This window comes from Apteryx mantelli, chromosome 2 (assembly GCF_036417845.1).
Source record: "Apteryx mantelli isolate bAptMan1 chromosome 2, bAptMan1.hap1, whole genome shotgun sequence".
Taxonomy (NCBI): Eukaryota; Metazoa; Chordata; class Aves; order Apterygiformes; family Apterygidae; genus Apteryx; species Apteryx mantelli.
The window spans coordinates 2,800,864-2,826,668 of NC_089979.1; the positions used below are offsets into that span (position 1 = coordinate 2,800,864).

At 47.3% G+C, this 25,805-nt stretch overlaps 1 protein-coding gene across 1 annotated transcript in view; it reads right to left on the bottom strand.

The window, feature by feature from the left end:
* Positions 1-25,805, bottom strand: part of ADGRB1 (adhesion G protein-coupled receptor B1) — a 206,502-nt gene that overhangs the window by 90,915 nt on the left and 89,782 nt on the right. The window lies entirely within an intron of this gene.

The window sequence follows — 25,805 nt, forward strand, 5'->3', positions numbered from 1 at the left end:
TCCAAACGTTCGCGCGGCCGCTCCTGCCAGACCCTCCCGCATGTCCGTCCGGCTGACGGGACGTTAAAGTCCTTCTTCCCCGGACGTTCAGCTCTTGGTGTGATTTTTTTTGCTGAGCTAAGTCAAACCGTCTCTTCGAGTCCCTCGGCACCTGGCATCGTTCTCTAGTCTCTTCTACGAACCTTCCCCAACACGCCAACATCCTTCCTGGAAAGGATGTCGTGATCCGGGGCCGACTGCGGAGGCGATATAACTCCATTCTCCCCTATCGGTCCCATTTATATTTCCAAGAACCGCATTAGCCGGTTCTGTTTATTCGCTGTGACCAAGGCAGATGCCTTATTTATGATGCCTATAAATATTAACAAATGCTCAGGCTCCGTCAACCGGTTATGTATTCTCATAAAAAGTATTAATTTAGCTCGACAAGATCTGTTTTCCAGAAGCTGATTGCTATTAATTCCTCTATTTTAATTAGTATGCTATTATTCAATTATAACCATAATATTGCCCACAATCCCTTAATTTCTGGATCCCGTGTCGGATGGTCTGTTATTGTGCCTAAGACAGATGTGAGGCTGACAGCTCCAGAGCTGGGCTGCTCTGCTTGCAGGAGCACTAGCATCTTTCCAGACTTTGGGAACATTTCCACTCTCTTCTTACTGAAGAGCAATGATCCGCAGTTAGCCTTAGCCTTCTCTTTAGAACTCTTGCTTGCAAAATTACCCTGACTTGTTTATCTTAAAAATGTCTTACTTTATTAGATGATGTATAGCGTGTTTTCTAGCCGCTTGTGTAATTAAAAGTATTTCATTATCATGGAATGTGGATTAAGTAACCGGGCTCTCTTCCAATTACAGAATACAGTCATTTATTGAAATTTCTGCATTATTATAAATAAATCTGTCATTTCTATCTAGTAACAAACCAATATCATTAGGATACGTTTTGTTTTTAGTATACTCTAAATTTTGCTTTTTACTCACTTTAACAATCCTAGACAATAAACTTTGTATATCTTTTTTTTTCCTTATCTATTTCAAGCTTTTAATTTATATTGCTTGCTATCAATTTATCCTTAGTCCGTATCTCTATAACAGCTTTTACTTTCCCTCTAAAAAACTGTTGGGTTTTTTGTAGTTATTGGCTTATTTGTCTTTGCTTGGGGGGTTGTTTTATTTATTTATTTATTTATTTATTTATTTTAGCGCTGTGGTCATCTTTTTCATTTATGGTTTTGCGGATATCTGGAAAAACACTCTTCAAAACACTCCTAATTATCGTTCACTTTTTCTGTTTAAACAGCCTTTCCCAATGGATAAAGCTTAAAACCAGCATTCTTAAAGCATCAGATATGGGTACATTGGCGCACACATACAGACCCTTACTTCCAAGCAATTTGAAATCTCTTCAAATGTGTGGATACAATTGCCTTCACATCACTTTCAATCCTGAAGCCCAGCTTTACTCATTTACCAGCTTCAGAGTAGACTAGGACAGATCTGGGCCATGCATCAGCAGAAGTAACCTTATCCAGAAACAAAAAAGCAAAAAAAAAACCCAGAAGGCCTACGAAAACAGGAAACCCCAGGGAAGGTATCAGAAAATAAGCAACACTCCCTGGATGCTATTCCTGGTCTCAAACCCTCACGGCAGATAAGCTGACAGTACAGTGGTAAATGCAGTATTAGAGAAGATTAAAGTCTGTCCAGGGCCAAAACTGCACTTGGCACAGTATGATCCCCATTCCTAAGATGTTCATACAGAGAGAGCACAGAGTGATATCTAGGTAAGAAAACCATTTTATAATAACCACCCTTTGCTCTTGTAAGACCTGGTCTGATGCCTGTTTATTTATCCTCTTGGATTCAAAGAAATCAATTGGATCAAAGCCATACCGTTTTTTACATTAAAAACTGCTCTAAGTCACAGAAAGGATGGATGCTGGGGGATGTGCTGAGTCAGAAACTTACCCGGTGTAAATCACCTCAGAATAAGTCCAACAATGCCATTTGATAGAAAAAGAGAATGCAGCCCTCATTATTACCAATGATTATTAAGTGACTGTTAAGCTGCTCAGAATATTCAAAGTGCTGGGTGCTCCAAAGAAAGTATGATGTCCAGCCCCCTGGTTTTAAGCTCTTCAGAAGAATAGCTCTTTTATCCTTCTCTTCCTCTTAGTGAATCTCCTTAATTATCTATTCTCTCCGCACTGCAATCCTTCTGATAGCTACACTTCCATGCCCATCTGAGATGGGGTTTGGAGCCGGGCCAGGGGAACGTTTTTGCTGGTAGGAGGACATGCCAGGAGAATAACCAGCCTCTTTTTACTGGGTACCTGTTACTGCGTGACAAGAGGCAGGTGATGCTCAGTCTTCAGAGAGCTGAGCAAACAGCTTCTTGGGCACAGGGACTAAATGATACCTAACCCTGCTCGCTGTTTCAGTCCCGCAGGACTCCAAAGCGGGATGTGAGTGGTTCTTCCTCTTGAACCTGAGGAGGGATTTCACCATTAATTAACTCCACGGCATCCAGGTGAGGTGCCGCTGTTGCCTTACTCCCAGTGTGGAGCTGGACTCATGGCTGCTGGATACTCGAGCCTGTCCAGCAATATCTGCTGCATGTGACACATTTAATACCAGAGAGAGAGATCTAGTGGGACCCTGGTCCAGAGGATCACAGCTGAGGGAGTCTTAGCCTTGTTGGATGCAGACAGAGTACTGCCCAAACAAGGTCTGTACGACCGGCCAACAAGTATCAGCAAATGCCCCATAGTTCAGGAGCAGACTTAAAATCTTAGATGGTTTCATCACTGAATTTTGTAATATAAAGATTGTTTCACTGTGATCTGTTCAAGAAGATATTGCAACTGTATGTAAAATGCCTTCATCATGGACCTGATTAAAACCTGCAGAAGAAAAAGGCATTTTAATAAACAGGTCCTTTAAGGGAGGTGTGTGTGTGTGTGTGCGCCTGTGTATACAGGTTTCATCTGTGGATCAGTACTGACCCCTTATCTTCTCAGCGAAACCTTTGATTCTGCAGGAAAGTGCACCTGGTTTGCAATAGAAAACCCATGCTCAAAGCTCAGTGTCAAAGAGAAGGAGCAGGATTTGAGTTATTCGCAAATATTGAATCCAGGTACACTAATAAGGAAGCAGAATTATTTTCAGGCATTCTCAAGAGGGGAGGGAAGAAAGAGGAAGTGTACTGAAGGGAAAACGTGGGCAGAATATTAGAGAACAATGTAGTCAGACTGATTACGAGCCAGTCAAAGAGGAATTGTAGAAATCCCCAAACCAGACTGGTGTTGAAAACGTACTGGCAGGGTTAGCAGGAAGCCTGGCAAGTTCGTTCTGTCTCTAATGTCTATGGTCAAATTTATCTCCAGTGTAATTCCGGTGATGTTCCACAAGAAAATGTTTTGCCATATGTTTACAAAATGGCTATGAACATTATTTGAGCACTCGATGGAAAAAAAGCAATTAAGCACTGTCTTGTAGATTTAAACAGGAGCTAAGCCCATGCTTAAGGACTTTCCTACATAGGAATGCTTTTCTGAATAGGGGTTTTCACAAATGAAGAGCCTTTGTTATGGGAACAGGCATGGATTAGAAAGAGGTTTTAAAAATGGAGTATATATATAAGACTTAAATAAAATAGACAATCTCCAGAATTTTCTTCCAACCTCAATGAATCTGTGATTCTGTGATACTTCCAGCTTCACATGGGCCGTTCCCCCCTTGCTAGCCAGGCAGGTCATACGAGTGCTTGGCTTGGGTCCAGCTAGCAGATTGATTATTAATTTGGAGGACCAGAGATGAAGTCAAAGTTAATCCTTTTTGTGGGATTCCCAAAAGCAATTTTCATTTCCAGCCACAGGCTGCCCCAGAGCGTCTTTCAAACACTCTGGCTCTGCACAATAGCCAGGGACACAAATGTGCAATCATTATGCTGCAGTGAGTGTGTCGTAATCACAGTTTCTGCTGGACCTCGAGATTAGATTAAAAGGTGGATGGTTTCCTGGGGAAAGTGACATGAAAAGGTTTGTACCTTTCTGAAAAAAATCAGATTAAAAAAAAAAAATCTTTGGTTGGTTGCTAAAACAGCTACAAACGGTCTCATACCACATAGGTAAAGTCTGAAACAAATTAAACATTAAGCTAAACATGGGCTAAAATCAATCTTTAACACTCCAGACACTCAGAAAGTTTTGCACTGCCAGAGCTTTGGTTAGTTTAGGTTTTCCTAAAAATTGGATCAAAACTGCAAAACCGTTTCATAAGGGTCCTCCTATTATCTGAGAGATAATTTTGCCTTTTTTTGATCAATGCACTGACTCAAAGCCGGGTTGAGTTCTCAGTTACGCTAGTGAAAAATCCAGCAAGACATCACACACATCCAAGAAGTCAGTCTAGGTTTACTGGAGCAAAACCTATCTTAGAAAAATCATGCTTTTCTGCGTCTCTGAATTTAAAGGGTTGCACCAGTTTGGTAACATCCATGTAACCCTGCTGAGGCTAAAGCAGCAATCTGACTGAAAACTGAAGCTCCAACTCAATACCTGTTTGACCAGCAAACTCTCATTTCCAAGAAATCAAGTCTCATCAACCTCATTTAACTGATAAGGAAACGGAGGCACACGGAGGAGGTGTGAATGGATGCAGCCATGTAAGAGGGCACCAGCAGAGGTCCAGGCTTTTACAGGATCACTCACTTCCCCTCCAGCGTGGAAGTGCCCCAGCAGACAAAACCAAGAGCTATTTTTTAAGGCCTTTTTTTTTTTTCCCTCTCTCTGTAGGAACCTAACTTAAACACCATGAAAAGTTTGACGTCCCATTTGAGAGCATGACGGCAGACTGCTTCCTGCCATGGTCCTGTCCACTGAAGGGAGAGAAGATGTGATGGTCTCTATGTTAGATGCCTGGTAACTGCTCTGAACGTGGCCCAAAATCAAATGCTTTCAGTGAACTCAGAGGTTCTTCCTCTTTTTGGAAATGAGCCCCACCAGATGGAGACTATATGACCACTGAGGAATAGACCACAGCATTAAATTTGTGCTCAACTGCTGAGATCCCTCTGGCTTCAGGTCCTTATGAGTTTTCTTTGGCGCTGGTGCCCTTTTTCTCACCTCTACCCTGATAGTACAGACCTGGCACTGAACAAAACAATTCTCTACTGGTAGGAAAGAATCAATAATCAGATTAGCGACTGTTATTAAATTAGCTCTTTAAAAAGGAAAGAGAGAAAAAAAAAAAGAAAGCCTACTATTGATTCAGTTGGTTGGTGCAAGGAAAATTAAACCAGAGCAGGGATATTAATTTTTTCAAAGGCCCCTAATTCCATGTAGTTTTGGCTGATTTGCTTCAAAATTGACACAAGCAAAACGAAGACAGGGGTGATTTAAGAATAAATTAAGGAACTATCAGAGATGAGGGACACTTGGGATTTTCTCCAGGTTCTTTTCTTCTTGTGTGTGTGGGAGGGAGGGACAGGAAGAGAAAGTTGTGAAAAGGTTAAAAGCAAGGCCTTCTCCCAGCTGTGAATTTGTAATCACGGCTAACTGAAATCGGAGCATTTTGCAGGGGACAAGGTTACTTACTATCTGCAAATTAGCCGTAGAAAAAATGAAATAGCCCATATGCAGCTTCCAGTCTGAAGCCTTAATTAACATAAACAATGTTAAAATGCACAAAGAAATACATATTACCATTGAAATAAAGCATATGGCTGGCTAAATACCCGTAAGATTATCTGGAGATAATCTTTTCAGACACCATAAATACAGCTGAGGCTGAGCCGTAATGACTCTCATCAGAAGGCCACACCATCTCACTGGAGAGGAAACTCAGCACTTCCAAACGTCGGCAGCCTCTTAGGCTTTAGACTGCGGTTTAAAATCCAGAGCATGTGGCTGATTATTAATGAGCACTTTCTCTCTTTACATCCCTGCTGCACAGCTCCATAAGAAGGCCTGAAACATGGACATCAACTCTCACAGCTGGAATTTGCACGAAGTTTTGGTCTGCTAAGATCTGCCTTAGTACTCATGGAAGGGTGGATGGGACAGCAGTGTTTGGCCCGTGGGTCCATACCCTGTCATCCCAATTTCCTTGCATTTCCTTGCCAAAGGCATCCACAGAAAAGATATTTCATCTGGCTGGACCACCAGGATGACTGCTCTGCCCTGTGTGTCCTACTTGGTAAACCACTGAACTATCCTTGACACATGCCACAAACGCCAAAGCTTTACTACAGAAGACCCCAAACCATGGACTGCAGTGGGACGCAGAAAAGGAGTGGAGAAACAGAAAGCACTGCTGGTGACCTTGGTCTTTAAAACAGAAACAAATGTGAAAATCTCTGCAAGGTGTCACAATATTCCATATTGCAGAGGAAAACAGTCCAACAGCTCCTGCTGATCAGACTTGGGAAGATATTCTTTCTTGACCCCGTTTCTGGTGATTGCTTAATAAAGCAGATCTGATCTCTTCCACAGTATCACCGCCTAACTTACACACAACATCAGGAAATTGGCTTAAAGCATCATGTTTTTGGTTTTTTTGTTTGTTTGTTTTTTCTCGTGGTATATTTGAAGTCTTTTTGTCTCGTGGATTTTCCCCTTTAAAAGAATGACACTTTCAGAGTGCTCCACAGAACCGTGTGATTAGAAACAGAAAAGCCCCTATAATCCCATGACTTCATGGCTTTAAGAAAAAGAAAAATCTCAGATTTAGCTACACTGCATGCACTGGTATCATCAGGTCTGCTCACCTGTCAGTACTGCAGATGACCTTGGACTACTTTCCATAATGGATCAACGTTTCATCCCACCAAGTTTTTAGCATCTGCTCTTAAATTGGCTATTGCTATCCAGAGCTAAAAGCACCACTATGACATTTCTGGGATCACTCATATGCAAAAAGCCCTGGCCATACTTTCTAATCTTATTCTGAGGTCAACTTTGCCCCATTGGAGCTTTCCTATTACACCAGAATATCAGAGCAATGGTTCGCTGGGTATCAGGGTCATCTTAGAGAAAAAGTGAAACAGGAGAAAGCGTGTATGTTCCAGCTGGCCACAAAAATGTTCAACTTGCCCTCTCGGCTTTCACAGAAGGGCTTTCTAGTTATAATTTCTGCGTTACGGTGAGATGACTGACTCGTTAAAGACTTGTGGCTGGTTATGCAGTCAGTCTTTCTAATGCTAGGAAGAATCAGACTGAATCACAGTCTGAAGGTGGGACTCTACCCTTCTGTTAAAAAAATTATATGGCTCTGCAGCAGGCATTAACCTGTATATGAGCAAGGCAATCCTCTTTCTCTGCCATCTGCAACAGTCAGTCATCCCAGGGTCATTTCCCAGTTCTCCAGCACTGGGAGAGTTTCTTCTTACACAAGAGCCGATACTCAGTGCACCTTAGTGATAAATAACAGCCTTGCCATAAGTATTGAAAACATTTTGGAGAAAATCCTAGGAGGAACTGAGTGCATTACCATAATACATCATTTTTCTATGCCTGGACATCATGGCTCCTGCTCAAGTTTCATTGGAAAGGAGGCTTGGAAAGAATGGGGAAAGGAGGCAGTAATTGCCTTTACTGAGAGTACCAGATGCCAAAATAAACTCAAGACATGGCAGCCAGCAAGTAACAAGCTGGAAACGCTCCCTTTGGCTAGCCACGGATGTACAAATACACTCAGTTAAAGGCAGCGAGAGCAATACAAACACCTGGCGAGAGGTATCTCGCATCCTCCTCGGTGTATGGTCTGGCTGCCTCAGAAATGCCAGCATTTATGTCCTGTTCACAGTCTCAGCACTTTCTCTGATGACCGCAACAGAGCCTAAAAGGACTCAGCTCTCCCCCAGCCCTCACGCCAGAGCTCGGGGAGCAGAAGGATGGTTAGCTGGCACGGGGAGACAGACGCAACCATCGTCACATGCCTGTTCCCACCAAACCCTGGAAATCACAGGGCTTGCCTCTTTAAACAGCTGCTTGTCCAGCTGGCGATTTTGAATATTGCTTTGGCGAATGCTTTGGTGAAAGCAGAAAGAGGAAGATGAAAGTGTGTTATTAGCTCTGAACAAAGAGTCTGCACATCCCGGCTCTGGTACAGACGCCCTGTTCCTTGCAGGCTCTGTTTGCAGCCTGCCCCTCTCTGAAATGGCCCTAACAATCTTGCCCCTCTCCCCAGGTTTTCATGGCACAGACAGCAATGGAAACACCACTGTCTCTCGTCTATCTATAGGCAGCACCTCGCAGGCTGGCCAACACTGCTGCTGAGATCCCTGCCCCAGCTTGAAGAGTACGAGAAGCCCCAGAGCCAGGTCAGGACGAACGCTGGCTCTCTCGCCGCAAAAACACTAGCTTCAGGGTATGCTGCTTCCCAGAAACCTAAATCAGAAAATTTTAATGGATGAGTGCAGGGCTAGAGGATAAAGAGACAAAGAAAAATAAATCAGGGAGATGACAGAGGGGCTGGGAATAGGAGGAGGTAGCAGACGGGTAAAGAAATTAAATCAAGAAGCCAAATTAAGGTGCTACAGGAAAAGATGAAGATGCTGGATTAAAGATTAACCGTAACCAAGAAGAAGATGCAGTCCTTTAAAGGTAGAAATTACTTCAATGCGTTTAGCAAAACCTGCACAAATCTCCCAAGAATAAAGTTGTCACAGATGCAACTGGACCACAGTTACAGATACAGCTGGACACAGGATGTTTCCAACTGAGGAGGATGTTTCTCAATGTTTTTGAGGAGGAGAATTAAAAACAGAGCAAAGGCGATCACCCTAAATAAGGGAAAGTCCTGTGCTGGCAGAGCCTCAAGGGTAGGGGTTGTCTCTGAGAAGGGCTTAGCACTGTATAAGCTAATGCTGGTGGTATCTTGAAATAATTCGGGATCTAGAGGTGCTGCTAAGCCTTTTGGGGCTGTCTGTTTACCGAGCATTTCCCATCCCTTCCCAAATAAATCTAAGGGCCAGGAACTGGGGGTGACAAGAAGGGCCCCTCAAATCCACTCCTACTCAACAGTCTCAATGCTCCTCTCTATATATCACAGCTACTATTCAAGACCAGACTGAAAAAAAAAACAAGTCAGGACGAGCTCGAAGCGGAAGTGCACATTTTGCATGTGCGTCTTTGCAGCTGAAGGCAAGAGAGCTCAGCAGGGTCAAACGTCCCCGTCAAACCGTGAGCAGGTAAAGTGGACCTTCCTTCAGCTCGGCCCTAGGGCATGGGGGATGCTTGCCCCAGCGCGGCACATTAAGCGTTTGCACCATTTCCCATCGCTTCTCTGGGGTTGCCAGGAGAAAGGTCACTTAGCTTTGCCACCTCCTTTTCACACAAATAACTCATGTTTTGCAGCGGGGCATCTAAGAGCTTGTTCCCGTGAGAGTAAGGATGGGGCTGGAAGAACTGGAGAGGGTGATGGGGTTAACATCTTTAAAACCCTGAAGCGCTCTTTCTGGTCTTTCAAACATGCTAATAAGGCAGTACAGGGCTGTTAATGACCGTATAGACCACCGTAAGAGCAGGTTACTTCTAGCAGTGTTAGCCTGTCTGTTACCATCCAACCCTGCTCCTTGGACAGACAGAGTGCTGAGTTTATTACTGACATAGCCATCCCATGATCAAAACCTCCGGGAAATCCGAAACCTTTGTCCAGACACTCTTCAAGCCTACAGCTGTACTTCAGCGAGCTCTGAATCAGGCCCAAAGAGCGATTAGGAGTTCAAAGAGCCGAGTGATAGCAAGAGGCGTGCGCACCCTCCTGCACGTGCAGAAGCTGCTCTGCAGACCGGGAGGTGAAGCCAGCGTGAGTTCAGCTAGCTGCTCTTTTTCTCAGCTCTTGCCAGTGCATTTCTTTGCTACAAGGGCTCTTTTCTTTCTCTTTGGCCTCCTTTCCCTCTGCGCTCTGCAAAATGAGCTCCTCGCGGAAGCCGAACAACCGAGAGAAGCAGCGCTGACAGGCCCTTGGATGTGTGGAGTGTCGCCCTTGTTCCCAATCCAGATTTCAGGAAAGCAGCACCTACCGGTTCCTGAAGGTCATTTGGATCCCAGTTCAGGAAAGCTGCATTGCTGCTCACCACTCTTTCTCATCGTTATTCTGTGTATATAGCCGCTATAGATGTCCTGTCACATTATGCTATGTTGTTACAGGTTTTGGAGGGGATGGGGGTCAAGAAAATGCAAGGCAAAACACAAAAGCCCACCCTTGCAGCCCTGGTGTGATCTCTGACTTGACTTAGGTGGGTGTATGAAAGAATCTACCAGGGGATTTGCTTTGGATTTACACTGACAGAAGAGGGAGGAAACCTCTGGGAAATATAGATGATGCTAATGCAGTGAGGGGGCTGGCACACTAGTGGCTAAATAAATGCTAATAAATAAACGCTGATCTTTAGGATCGCGCTGCCCCCTCTCCTTGAGCAACCTGTTTCCAGCTCTCCCGGGTGCTGATCAGATGGTTTCGCACCGGGGGTCGATGTAAAGAGCTCCCCGGTGGGCAGGACCCGGATCAATCAGCGAGAGGGGGGCGAGATCCCGCAGCGCTGCTCAGCTGGGAACGCGGTGGCGAGCGGAGAGACAGCTGGATTCATTGACTCCCTCCAGCTCTACGCCATGCTCCTAGGAGTGGGACGTTGCTGCAATTTAGCACGCGTGACAGCAGCGTGAGGTTGCAGGGATGCAGAAAGCCGCAAACAGCGAAACTCGGGATCGTATCTGAACTACGGAGCAGTGGAGCAAACTTCCCTTCTCCAGTGGGCTAAAAGCCTAGCTGGACAGACAGGAGGTCAAAGCACAGTTCGGGCTCCAGACCTGCAAAGCTGGCAAACAGAGGCTTTCCTATGGAAAGATTTCCCCCCCAACCATGCAAGCCCACTGGGTCTGTTTTACATAGTCAGCATGACCTTCCTCAGATCTGCTCTGATGCCTCTTCGCCAACAGATCCTGTTGGGAGAAAAGCCCTGCCTGAGCGGCAAACGGAGCACCCCGACATTTGCAAAGACCAGGAAAAGGAGCAGGTGCCGAGCGGAGCAGCACGGATCTGCTTGTGCTTTTCTCAGGAAAGCAGGTCACGGGGGAGGAAGGGCAGTCATTTCCCAGCTTTGCAGCTGAAAATGTATTTAACCAAAGCCACGCTGGTCACTGGACACTCTGCCAGCTCCTGGAACTCACGCAAAGAGGGATTGCTATCAAAGCCGTTTAAACCCACTTTCTGCTAATGAAAGTGGCTTTCGGAGATGCAGGCTGCTGGAAACTTCTCTCTTCCCGGCAACATTTCTCTATTAAGCTCTCGCTCCCACCTCCCCATCCCGCCTTATCTCTGCACACCTGGGTAACATAAAGGACAAAGTGCTGTCCAGGAAACCCAGAGAGCAGATTTTATCTCACACCTCCAGCAACACCCCTATCCCCAGCCAGCCGGCCCGTCCAAATCGGACAGATGTCGCAGCATCTGTGCAAACTTGCACTGAACTATCAGCTGTATTTCATGCGCTGATGCTAAGCTGTGTTGCACTGACAGGCTTTGGAGGAACTCGCAGAGGATTCACCCGACAGGGAGTTTCCTACTTCCCACTTAGTACAAGGACGCGGAAATGCTCCTCAGCTAATTAAGTATGTGCCAATTATAAGGCAGCACAAACGATGACTCTGCTGGTTAAAGCAATTTATAATGAAGAAATGTCTGTGCTGTCCTGTTGTTAGTCTGCAGCCTTGAGAAAGGCCTTTATTGCAGAAATTGCCAGTCACAGCAGAAGGCACAGTCCCAGGTGTAAAGTGTCCTTTTTGCCTGTCAATCTATCCACCCCAAACTGCCCAGCCATACATTCCTAATATGCACCTACGCCCGTGCCAAACCCATCACCTCCTTCCCTGATCCTTTTCCCTTGGCAGACTGAGTATTAAAGCCTTGCTTCTGCTCCTGCAGACCTGTGCAGATACCCTGGGCTCAGTTTCCACTCTGCAACGTCCTTGCAGGGTGCAAACCGACTCCTGCTAGTCAAAGGCACTGATTTGTGAGACTCAGCCTTCCACAGAGCCAAGAGGGAGCAGGATTAGGCTCAGTACTTCCCAAACTGGGAGACTTAGAAGCAGCATATGACTTTTTCCTACCATGATTCCCATTGAGAACTCAGGTACTAAGCCTGGTACCCACTTTTCTAAGGCTTATGGGAGGCGAGGAACATGGGACAAAACTAGCTAATATCGCCATCCTGGACAAAATGCAGAATCCGAGCAGGAAGCTTTTATGCTCTGCTCAGCAGAACTGCACGCTGCCAGAGTGGTGTCTCCAACAGCAAAGCCTGCACCTGAAACCAGAAATCTCAGTAGCAGGAGATCAGCCAGGGCTTGCAAAGGAGGAAGAAGGGGGATTCCTGCTGTTGCAGCTCTCGCCGCTCTAACTAGGAAAGTGGGGAGAAGGGAGCGTCCAGAGGAGAGAAGCAAATGCCCTTCAGCAATAGCAGTAGGAATTGCTCAGCTTTTCTCTAAGGAAAGAACAGCTTAGATTTTGCAGAGAAGGAATTTTCTGGACCTACAGGAGAAGGAGAACCAGCTGGGGAGAGAGGGTCTGGAGATCAAAGGCCATCCAAGCGTGTGTGCGTGTGTGTAGAGGGGATTTAGGTGATCAGATCACTTAGTTTAACACTCAGGGATTCCTGCCTGGAAAGAGGATTGGGGACCACAGCACTAAGGTGTCTACTGGTAGAGGAATGCTGAATTCTCCCCACCCAAATGCCACCACCAACATTGCTGGTTAGTTGGTCAAGGTCTTCCACACACATTGAACAGAGAGTGGACAAGTGGATTAGGACCAAAGTGATGAAGCCACTGGTCCCAGCCTTCTCCTGCCCGAGGGTAACAGAATTGAGCAGGAAATGTACAGTGGATGTGACATTTCATACTTTGTCTTCTCTTTGATCTTTCTTTCTTTTCTGAGAGGACAAGCGATGTCAGACTGAAGAAATACCGCTCATAAGTTGAGAGCTCCCTGGCCACATCTTCTGCTAGTTTTCCTTGACGGGCAGGCCAGGAGAACAAACGTTCTCCTTGCAAGTCTGTGTTCAGGAGACCTGAGAGCAGGTCCCTGTGAGGCTCCAGACTCAGAGTAGTAGAAATGTTCCAAGAATTACTGTCAGTTTGGATGTATTTTTAAACCGTGTTAACCATGAAAGGCTTGAAGACAAAATTATGTTTCTCATTTGACTGACAACGCTTTTTTCCTGCCTGTTAGATTCACCAGACCTCTCCTAAAACATTAATCTGGGTAAACATAAATTTTAAAGAAACGTCAGAACTGTAAGTGACCTAGAAAAGGGGTTCTTTGCTCAGCTCTAGTTGCAATAACAACACATTGAAGGCTGTGAAGTACGTAGGTACTACAGTGATGAGGCTCGTGTAAGTCCTGTTTCACGGGCTGCGGCAATGGCTCTTTAGCACTGCTGAAGATGTAACAACCAGGACAATCTCAGCTCCTTTCCAGATCCCAGGAGGAGCTGACAGAGATAGCAATTAGCAAAAGCATCTTTTGCGCATGTAAACCGAATGAATTAAATGGAAATGGACTGGGGAACAAGTAGGGAGGAGAAATGCCCAACACCACAATTTTCAAAAAGTACTTCTGAGGCTCCAATGCCTAAGCAGAGAGAAATGCAGCATCTTCCGAGGGTAAAGAAAAGCAACTATCGTCCCACACTGCTCTCTGCTGAGAGCAAGGCGGTCACTCTGGGTGTACACCAGTGTGCTCAAGTCATGCACAGTTTGGGGCTAAAAGGAATGAATTAATCAAACCATGTGCTGGCACGTGTAACCTTAGGTATCAAAAATCCCTTCCCTCCAGATAACTTTGCAGCTGCAAGCTGATTTTCCCAGCTAGGACCCAGATCCTCCAGTAACGTTAGACACAGCGAGCTTGTCTGCGCTCCATGCATTGCCACGTGTGCTGTAGCTCCGAGGGACACTTTTCTCTCGAGGCAGCCTGGATTTTAGGCATTCACATTGCAGCACTCTTCGTGGCTCCTGCTCTGAGCCTCAACACTGCCAGTAACTAAAGCACAAGAAGGGCAGTGTCTGAAGCGCTGGGCACCAGCTATCCAATAATCTACTTGAAGGGATCTCTGGTTTAAAAGTGACCCTTTAGGTGACCGTAAATGAGTAGCACAGACCCTCTTTCATCACACTGCCATCAGTAAGCCATCCTGCCACCTTGCGAGCCAAAGAAACAAACTATGAGCGGCCCAGGGGATGCTCAGGAGCTGTGGACCTTGGCCCCTGATGCATGTGCAGATCCACGCTGCCTTCGCGGGAGATACATGGACTGAAAGGGTCTGCCTGAACACAACAAACTTCCCACGGTCCATAGCCCCTGATATATCACTGGGCCTTTCATTTGGGCCCATATGGAGGATGGAAGTCACATACGCCTCAGCTGACTTTCATTCAAAGCAACCAGGAAGCAGCACAGCTGTAAGAGAGGACATCATTAAACCAGAAGATCTGAGCTCTGCCTCAGCTCTGCTTCTTGCTGGTGACAGTGGATAATTCACTCCCTTGTTTTCTCCTTTTTCATCTGTAAATGACAACCGTCATTTCTGAGAACAGGCAATAATTCATTACTGTAATTGTGAGCCTTTCCCTTAGCATCGTTACTGCCCTCTTGGCTGGTTGGTTGGTAGATTGGACACGTCGGTCAGAAACCAGAGAACCGATGTTCCTACCCGCTTTGCTGCCTGCACTTCCATCCGCATCACCAAGAAAGACTATATTCAAACCTGCATAATTCACCTTAGAAAGATCTAGACTCTTACTGGGTCAGGCTTAGGTCCTCCCTGGAAGGCACCAGGCTCCAGTGGAGAGTGAATTTTGCCCCTGGCTCTCCATCAGAGACAAGCAACAACTCTCCTGCCAGATTTACTGTCACACCAATATTGTGCATGTACATTAAGCCACCTTGAGAGTCAGCTCTGGCCTAAAGCAGAGGGCAGCTCAGGAAGATTAATACGCATCTTCCAAAGGGTCATTATTGTAATTGAATCAAAGTATTTGCAAAGCACTGGAAAGGGCCTTGACAAGTTTGAAAATCATTACATGCCGTGCTACCTCCCAGCGCCCTTAATGGAGCCTTCCAGCCTTGCTGTGTCAGTTATTTCTCTTTCTGCAGCTTCTGACGGAGGGTTAAAGTGAATTCCAATAAATCCACCGGTCAGGGCGAAGACGATCTGCCCTTTTGCCGCTGAGCATTCATCCTCCGTGTCTCGGGGAGGGCAGCTTTACCTACAGGCTTCCAGGAGAGTCCAGCTCCACCTGCCCTGTGGGTCTAGGTGCCCCTGCAGCTCCTGCCCTGGCAGCGGTTTGCAGCGGTCGCCCTGAGCCCACGCAGTGCTGGTGCCCATTGCAAAGCCTTGAATTCACATCGTGGCACTTAAAAATCTCTCATGCAACAGCCGGGACACGACGGGCAGAGCTGACGGGGTGCGAGCTTATCTCATGTGGATGACAAATTCGATCACAAAGCTCACACTTTTAGAAAATCAATTGGCAGAAATAAGTAATAATACTTAGTTGTGTTATTTATTATCGCTTAAATGGAGCTCCTCATTCCGAGATTTCAATGTATTTGAAAGAGTTGTCTGACCTTATTGCTACCGTGGTAGATTTGGGGAAAACTGAGGCACAAGGGTTGCACTGATTTGCCCAGACGGTGAGTTTGTCATTAGGTGGAGGCTGTATCCCAGGCAGAGTCTCCTTTTTTCCCTGTTATATTTTAGCAGAACATTTTAACTCATGCTCCTAATGTGGTGCACAAGCTGCGTGAAAATGAAAACAAGCCTCTTTTTTCCTCTTTAGAAACATCTGCAAGCTTTACCCATCTTTGTTTACAGTGTGCCAGTTCTCCTCAGCGTTTTCCCCCTGTGTCGGTCAGTCCTACCCACCCTTGCACAATGAGATGGACACGCAAACCTGCCTCTGCACCCTGACCATTTCCTGTGGCCATCACTGAAGTGAGAGCTCTGCAGGGCAGATGGGAACAGCAGGGGAAATATTGCCCCCCGTTAAGATCCCTAACCGCAGGGTAATCTATTGCCTGCCCTCTGGAATATGTGGTGTTGCCCTTTTTGTGGCTGATTACAAAGCAGATAAGAGACCCACTAGAAATACCAATTCAGGATGGTTTCCTTTAGCCCAGCCAGTGAAGATAAAGAGCAACCCCTAACTTGGCTGTCATAAGGTTTTAAGAGAAACTGAGCCCTCCGTATTTAAGCAGTCTACAATTATTACGATTGTGATGCTTATTATTGTGTTTCTGGCTTATGTCCCTGTGCAGTTCACAGATTCAGTGGACAATGAGCCATTTTGAGAAGTTCATCCAAACTTGTCTCGGTCTCACAAGGAAGCTGAGCAAAAAAGCCTGGTGGGGAAACTGTCCTATGTTCTCATCTGAGACGTGGAGGATGTGACTTGTCTGAGCATCACCTAGTGCTGAAGGGCAGAGGGGGTCTGCGCTTCTGACCACGCTGGTCCTGAGACACTTGTGGTCATGTCACACCTGCCCCATGTCATACACTGACTGTTCTGCAGCCTTCAGCTTTCAGCAAAGCCAAACTGTGCTGCGAAGGCTACAGACCCAACCTTCTCGTGATGGTGCTAGGATCTTCAGGCTGAGAGACAGCACCATTTGGGAAGTCCTGCTCTGGATCCAGATGGGCTTCTTTGCGCTCATAAAGGGAGAAGAAAATCAATCAAGCAAAGAAGTGCATGGAGATACCGCTGCTTTGCTCTGAGTTTTACACAAGGAAGGTTTACACAAGGTAGGTATCAGGCTCCCCTGATACCGCAGCGGTTTCTCTCTCCTCCGTACACCGGAGCCTGCCTCAAAGATGCATCAAAGCTGCACCCTCCTGGCTACTGAGTCATCGGAGTTAGACCACACCAGGGATGGGCTTCAAGCTTCCCCAGTGCCCTTTCCTTCCATGCTGAAAAGCCTGGAGCAGTGAATCAGAGCTCTCCGCCAACACAGGCAGCTGCCTGCACTGTGTTATTACATTCCCAGCACATACAAGGTACCACGCAGACAGGCACCGACCGAAACGCAGCAGCAAGGCACCAGGGAACAGGCTGGGGGGCCCCCCTCTCCCCGCTCCGCACAACCCACAAAGGCAAGTTGCAGCTGGACTGCTGCCATGTGCCACTAAACACCCTCAGCGGGCCTGGCACGTCCGTGGCAGGTGGCCACGGAAGGGCACGTGGCTGCTGCGCTTGTACCCTCCCCTCCGCAAAGGGAACACAAGCAAAGGGCATCGTGGCCTCGGAGCAAGCAGCTGTAAAGGAGGGGAGCGTGCAGGGACGCGGGCAAAGCATGCAATCCCGGTCTGGCACGCACAGCCTGCTATGCAGAGACTTGTGTGCGTACCCACCTCCGTGTTCACACGCACACACACAGACACACACGCTCCTGCTCTCACGTGCATTTAGACACGCATCGTGCACGTGGTGCTTGCATGCGTACTCTTATACCTAGAGGCACGTCTGCACAAGTGAGCACTGGCTGGTGTTAACATCCTTCTCTGTGTATTTATGCATGTGTGCACACATGCACGCACATATGTATTTGTATTGTCCACACGCAAACACATATATACAAATACTGCCTTGAATTTGCAGATACCTGCATACATGCACATTTGCACACAAAAACACACTTGCACGTGTCCGCATTCACATATATGCATCAGCCCTCACTTGCTCCCATACGGTCACACAACCATTATATATCCTTGCATGCATTTTGCACCCATACCGCCATAAAAATACGCAAGCACACATATGTGTGTACCTACAAGCCATCCTGAATGCCATGGCACTCCAGCTTATGGCACATACCACATGCTGGATCAAGGTCAGGAATTGCCCTGCTGAACCCCAAACCCTTCCCGTCAGGGGAGCATCCTCCAGGCCTCAACGGCCCAGCTTCTGCCAGTTCTAAAATTAATTAATCCATTCCATCTCTGTTCCTGACCCTCTTGCTAGCCGGTCAGTGCAGCTCACAGCCACATGACCTGTAAGCACAGCAAAACTTAGCGAGCCCCGTTGATTCAACTGGAGAGGAGAGGCTTGTATGCTGGAGGCTTTCCCTGCTCCTCAGAAAAAATGCCTTTTCTCCCATCCCCGCTCTGAGCAGGACAGGCACAACAGGGAAAGAAGGGCAGGATCCGACCTCAACGCCCCATCCCTTCCCGGTGCCTCGCGATAGCGCTGGGGATGGAGAGCGGCGAGCTCAGCCCCACCGTGCTCCACTGGCGACGGCAGCGGACAGCCGAGGAAGGCGTCTCGGAGGGGTCAGCAGGACTGGGAACGAGGAGGAGGGGGAGATGCCTTCCTCCAGCGATTTGGAGGGAAACAAGGGAGAAGCAGGGAAGCGTTCGATTCGGAGCTTTTGGAACCTCTCTCCTCTCCCCCTTCCCTTCTGTCGAGAGCCATTAAGCCACGCTCCGTTGGCCGGCAGCAGAAGCCCTGTATCACGCTGCTCGGCCTCTCCTACATCCTGTGCTGTGAAAGGCAGTGGAGAACAAGCCAGCTTCTGCTTTTCGGCCGTTCCCAGACCCTCATGCAATGCTGACTGCGGGGCAGGAGCTAAGCGAGGGCCAAAGAGCCGCGTGGCTCCTCTCAGCTGGGGCTGAGCGCAGCCTCGCAGGCCGGCCACGCTGCGTGCGGGCTGCTCCGCGCTAACCGGGACGTGAACCGCGTCCCCTCCCGCAGCACCTGGCAGCCCAGGTGCCAAGGTGTTTCCAACACAACGTGCTTTCGGGATAAGGTAAAACAGCCTGATAAAATAGCCCCATGGAACAGTCGGTTTGGTGCTTGCAGCAGCCCCAGGGACGAGCTCAGTGTGAGCTCACCTACCCCAAAACACGCAGGGAAGCTAAAACCTCAGGAACCAGGGGTGTGACCTGGTTTCGCTGCATTAACCCCACTGTGGTTACGCTCATTCGGGGTTAAAGGAGGGCTCCAGGGCTGGAATTTGGTCTGCCTGGGTGCACCTTGGAAGTGAAGTTAGCTAGACTGAATTAGGGGTACTTTCAGCTAGGCTTAATGCAGCGGCAGTAATTCGCGCGGGCATCAATTCGGATTAATCTCCCTGCATGCCCCTGTGCAGACAGGCTTGGCAAGCACGGTGCTGCCTCCGTTGTCAGCCATCCCTGCAGCCCATCCGCAGGAGCATCCAGGAGAGGCAGCATTTGTGGCTGGAGCTAAAAAAATGAACGTGGTGCGTTACGGGCAGTGGAGCTGGAATAGGGATCCTAGCAAACCCCGGTGCAGACATGGGATCACACTAAGGACATGCCCCCGGGAATGCTGCTCCCCTGCAGCCAGCTGGAGTGCTGCAGTGGAAAAAGAGGCTGTCACTGAGCTCACACCGCCTGTATATAAACTGCTCTGCATAGGTCCAAGGACGAGAGGAGTGCACTGATTTCTCACAGGGCCTCAGTGCTGTATCAAACAACAACCCCCCTTTCCACCTCTATCAGGGGAACTTGTCCCTTCTCGTCAGAATAGCCAGACTCTGTTACCTCTTGATCTACAGCTCTGGCGACGACAGCAATGCACTAATTGATGTACAAAAGCAAAGGGAAGCAGTTTCCTAACTTCAGAAAAAATTTCTTTCCAAAGAAGAACGTTGCCAGATGAATCAGACTGATGTGATGAGCAGAAAAACTTTATGGGATGCTATAGATATGACTCCCCTTCTCCATGACACAGTAACCACCAGGACTGGGACTGCATTAAAGCCCTAGAAAGCACAGAGGAGAAAAATTCCTCCCTTTCCCCAAAACATCAGGTTTTCTACAAGTAAGGTGAAGATCCTGCAGCTTATGTGGTGTCCTTGTCCTCAAGCTGCCTTGCCACATGCATCAGTGCATGACTTTCCCTTAATCACATAAGACATGGAGACAGGAATCTGGACAGCTTGGGACTGTGTAGATTGCATGTTCCACCCCAAAAATAGGAATTTCAGACAAAGCACTTGCACCTGCAGATCTCAGGGAACTGCTGGAACCTAAATTGCTCCCAAAAGTCCAGTTACCCTAAGGGAAAATGCTGGTACCCGACAGGAGCTTTGGGGGCTCTTCTCACTTATTCCAGAAAAAAAAACCTTACTACGACGCTGCAGAGCTCTCCCGGTGCATTGCAATTCTGCATGGTCACCTTCAGTCCTGCAGCGATTTTTCTGCACCCCTGCCCGGCTCTGTCAACCATCCTCTGCAAGGACCAGAACACAGCCTACACCTCAGGTGGTTCCTTTCTGAAAAGAGCCCACAAATGGGCCAGTACTCAGTGTCTGTGAGCTATATTTTAGGATCATATATGTTTCCAGATGGGAACAGATTGATAATCTACTTTTTGTTTGGCAGCATTGTAAAACACCCGGCTGTGCAATCGCGAACCCCTAGGGGAGATTTATTCCTGACCTCAGCTGTAGATCACATCCAGCCCAGATCCATGGGGAGGTGACTTAGCCTTGCCCTGCTAGCTGCGGCGCTCTTCGTCTTCTCCACGTCTAACCTTGCTGCACCTTCGCAAACAGAGAGATCTGCATTTCCAAAGTTAGACGGGTTAAAGGCTTTAATTACTGGGACAGATGATCTTTCCCAAGGGAAGGTAAGAGTGTCCTTGAATTAAAATCATACACTCCTGAGGCACTTTCTCTTCGAAGAGCAGAAAGCCCTTTATGCAAATATTTGTGAAGCCTTGGAAGGCCTCTGAAGAGCAGTTATTATAATGCCTAGCTATGACTATTCCCATCTTGGAGAAAGAGAAGCAAAGAAAAGTGGATGGCTGGAGTTTGCCAGCTCCTCGTGGAGCAGGCAGCCCCTCATTCCCTGTGGGATGAGAGGTCACTGGGGAACACAGACCTGCCGAATCCAACTCTCTTCAGGTTCAGGACTGTGTTTCACATCTGCATAATACGGTACTCTCTCATGCACCACAAGCCAAAATACCAGACCCAGCTGGCTGGCTGGGTCTCCGATGGGGCTCCAGACTGCTGTCACATCTTCTGCTGCAACCATGAAGACACGCTGCCACCACTAACTTACTTTGGCCCCCGGGAAGCCACGGGTTGAATGTCCCCCATCCACTTGCCAGGTGGTGTCACCGTTCTGCACCGGAGCAAGGCAGGTGAGAAATATGTATCTGGTAATACGCAAACATGAATGCAGGTCAGATGACTGCATCCACTCAACTCCCTCCATCCTGTCCCAGAAGGAGAAAGGTGGAGCAGGAGACCAGATCTCACCTAGATTTTAACTTCTACAGGGCTGCTAAGCAGCTCATAATTACTCCAGATGAATACCCTTGGAGGAGAGCCAGAGAATCCCAAATCATTCTTTGACTTCAACTTTCAATTTACCCAGCCGGTGCAAAGCTCATTAATCATACTTGCAGCACCAAACACAACAGAAATTAATCCCTGATCTTCTCCCCTCTTATTTGATGTCGTGAGGGGTTGGGGGCAAGAGAGGGCAGGAAGAGAAAAGTGATGGAGGGGTGCCACCCACAAATCTAGCAGTCACTCAAACAGGCTGGGATTAATAAATCAAAAATCTATTATTAATAGTGCAAGCTTAAATATCTATCTAAATGCAAATGAATGAACACCAGGGATTTCTTCTCCTCCCCCTTTTCTTTTTTCCTTTTTTTTTTTTAAGTGCGCCGTTTAACAACTCCATCTTGGAGGAAGCACATGCCCACATGATAATTGTCAGCTCTAATTGCAATTTTACAGTTCAACCCTTCATGGCCCATGGATTTTAAGTGGCCTTTAAAAGGGCCGTGACGTGTTTTGGATGGGATTGAAAGCTCAGGTGGCGGCCGTGACAGGCAGGAGCTCTCGTCTGAAGATTGTTTCGAGTTCCCTGCTTTTGTACGTGTTCAGTCGCGCAGAAGGTAAGGGGGATAAATCCAGATGCTTCGCCAGGAGTGAAGGGGAAAAGAGAGGAATTTTACCAAATCCCAGGCAAAGCCATGAGACTAATCCCTGCCAGAACAGGATGAGTCTCTATCTACCTTTGACGACACATGTCCAACACTGACAGCTCCTATCCAACACTGCGGCACATCAGGTCTTCCCTCTCCATCTCTTACAGGATCAGCTAAAGCAGACTGGGACTGATAAAGCAGACTTACTTGAGACCTAAGCCTGCTCCCATCTGAGGACTCCTAGTAATCCACTGTCACTCTGACGTGCTTGAAGGCAGGGTGCAGAACTGTACCTCCTCGCAGCTGCATCTCCCTTCTCCTCACCCCACAAAATACTTCCCAGCCGTTTTCCAAGACATCTTAGTCCCCCTGCTGGTGGGACCTGGGACCCTCCGTATGAATAATGCACATCCCAGGGAAGACTTACAGGGTCCCTCTGCACTCACCTGGATACCTGTCCTACTTCAGGCCCCATCTGTCACTCAGTCTACATATTAGCAGAGCTGACATCCCGATAGGGAGGTTGGTCTGGGAACCTCACGGCTGTATCAAGGCATTTTGGAAGGAAGGTGAGAGCCAACAAGGGAGGAAGATGGTGTTTACAAGTTGCCAAAATAACCAGGGTGCCGAGGAAGACAAAGAGAGGCTGAGGAATGGACAACAGTGGGAGAAGAGTCCCCACTGCTCGGGGAGAAATCTAGATGGAAAAGGGCAGCTATCCTGCCCAAGGAAAGGAGAACTGTGGCTGATACAACGGGCCCCCCACCCCTTTAGCTGGGTGCTGAAGCATTAGGGAAGGTATAAGCGAAAAGCCTGGCTCCAGTCTTAAACAGGTTTGGGTTGTCCCTTCCCAATTTAGGTCCTTAGAGAAATGAAGGATAATGCCCAAGAGAAGCCAGAAACGCATCAAGGTGAAGGGTGGCCCAAGTTCTGCTTCGGTCCTGAGAGCTCTCACTAAGATGTGATAAACATCTGATGCAGAAAAGTGAAGGCATCTAGGTGCAAATGTGGAGCACCTGGCCTCAGATCTAGTTTGGATCCCTAAGATCCACAGCCCTAGATGGACAGCTGGGGACACAGGGAAGGTCCTCCTGGCCAGCTGGCCTTGGAGCCAGAGCATGGAGAACCTGCAAAAGAGCAAGCTTAAGAGAAGCGGTGTCTTCTGAGCAAACAACACCATGGCAGACTGGCCTGGGCTGTGCGGGGAATAAAGCAAGATGAGTAACAGGCAGGGAGGCGAAGCCACAGAGCAATTAAACTGGTCACACAAGGAACCTATAGCAGAGCTGGGAAGTGGGATGTCTTCGGTTTCATCCACTTGCATAACCTTCTTGTGAGACTGATCAGTGGGATAATCCGTGATTTAAAAAGGGTGGCAGAAAGAGGGAAAAGATAAGCGCAGAGAAGAAAACCCCCCCAAAGTGGGACTGAAACTTGGGATTTCCTGGCTCAGAGTCAGCAGTCATGATTTCTACCATGTACTAGGCAACAGGCCCCCGATCACACTCAGACTCCCATCTACTTATCAGTGGATGCGATTTGGTCTCCAAGAGACAGCAACGCACAAATATCTGCTGCCTGCAGAGACAAGCTCGTGCACAGCAAACTACGGCAAATGGTCACAGCTGAGTGAGCTTCAGCACCACATCTGATTTTGGAATTTCCTCTTCCTTTGACACAATTCTTGTGCTTGATTGGAAATGCCACTAAATTCTTAAGACCAGAGGAGAAAGATGAGGCTGATTTTGGTACAGGACACTCACCTTCTTATTTGCAAGCATGTAACTCTGAAACTACAGTTATCAGAAACCAGGCATGTAACCTAAAAATCCGTGCTCCAAACAGAAAATGATTTTCCAAAACTGTGATCCAAAACCTTGGATAGTTCCAGGGTTCAGTTCGAGTCTGGGATGGGCATTCAGGCCTTGAGAACAGGGTTTGCATAGCTAGCCTTTCACTAGAGTTTCCTAGGAGGCGGCAATGGTAGCAAATCAGCTTTAAACTGTTGTGCAAACAACTTTGCAGCTCCTGTTGCCAGAGGTCACGGAATCAGATCTAGCTTTGGAACATCCCCTAGCAAAATCTGCTGACACCGTCATTTTGGAGGTTAGAACTGGTTTAGATTGCAAATGTTGCTGGTTGAAAGCACGTGCGTGCATGCACACACACCCTGACACACAGAGACACACACACAGAGCAGAGTCTTAGCAGCAACATTTGTGCAACCAATCTGCTGGAGTTTTGGAAACCATCCTTGACAACCAAACCGCAATGTCAGTGCCAAGAAATTTCCTGCTTAACTCTTAGCTATGAGCCTATCCTTTGATGCCACGGAGTGGCAAGGATTAAAGAGTGAAAGCGTTCCTAAAATCCCTCATTCCCTGAGAGACAACAGGCCGTAGAACAAGCTGCCAAACCTTGGGAGCAAATGTGTGGAGCAGCTGGACCTCCAGGACAAGTCAGGGGTGATGGTGCTGCACTGATTTCATAAAGGTTCACCTGAGTCCTGTTGTGCGAGGTCAGCATTGCACACAAGTGGCAGACACTGCTGCTCCATCCCAACCATCTTCTAACTCTGGAGCAATTTTCAGCATGACCCAGAGGGACCAGTTCTGCCACTGGGTACAATATGAGTGTGATTGCACAAACAGAGAGTCCCCCTGGGTTCTTCAGCTTTGGTCTGAATCTTCTCATACATGCCAAATTCATCACAACCCAACAAAAGCAGTAAGCTGACTACAAATATGTTGCCCACCTATGTGTGCTTATACTACTTAATGGAGCATAAAAGGAGAAGAATAGAATCATTTCTCAGATGCTGCAGATAATAATAATAAATAATGATAATAAATGCAGAGGTATGTGCCAAAAGCATGAGGTCTTATGGAGAGAAATTGACTGTAAGCAGAAAAGGAATCAGGTTGGTCCTCAAACGGAGATGCAAAAGTCAGCGAAGTGAAAACACCATTAAATCAAACATTTCAGATCCTTGTCAAGTTCACTCAGGATTTAAGACTACACTTTTAGAGTGTACTTTGTTTTTTTTTAAGATGAAGACTATCTGACAGTTACTTTCTGTATGGGATTTTTGACCCTGATTCTTTATAGTAATTTTGGATTTCTTTTTTTGCCTGCTGGCCACAGTTACATCACTCTAAAAGCCTCACAAACAGTCAACAATAGCAGGAATCCTCATGGAAATCATTCTACTACCTCACAGCAGCACAACTTTTACTTCACCACTGCAGGCCATACTTGCAACAGTGGCCTCCGATTTTGCATTATTCTCCTTATGGTGCACAATGTGGGATGAGCGTTGAAGGGACCCAAGCACCCCTACTTCAAGCTTAATTCAGGGACACCAGCAAGTGGCTCCAAAGTTCTTGGGCCTCTGTTCAAGTATTTCTCATGCTGGAAAGCCAAAAGAGATGGAGGAGTCAAAATGAGAGGCCACTTTTCCATAAAGTGGGCCAGGGTCTAAAGCATCAAAGGAAAATGCAAATATCCATCCTTGTGAACGGAAGCACACATAAACATCCCTGCTAGGACACTGAGAGATAATTCCCGTGTACAGTTATATGATGGTCCCAGCACACAGGGCCCTTCAGGGACCACCCTGAGAACATCTGGTTGCAGATCTTTAAATATAAGACCCAATTTAACTGGCACCAGAGGACAGCAAAGTAAGAAGAGATGCATCCATGCTGGTGAAGGAAGGATCAATCCCCACCAGGGTGAAGGGCTTTGCCAGCAATGAAGGTGGATGCAAAAAAAAAAAAAAAAAGAGGCGGAGAGAGTAAACGGCTGTGATAGACTGACAGAT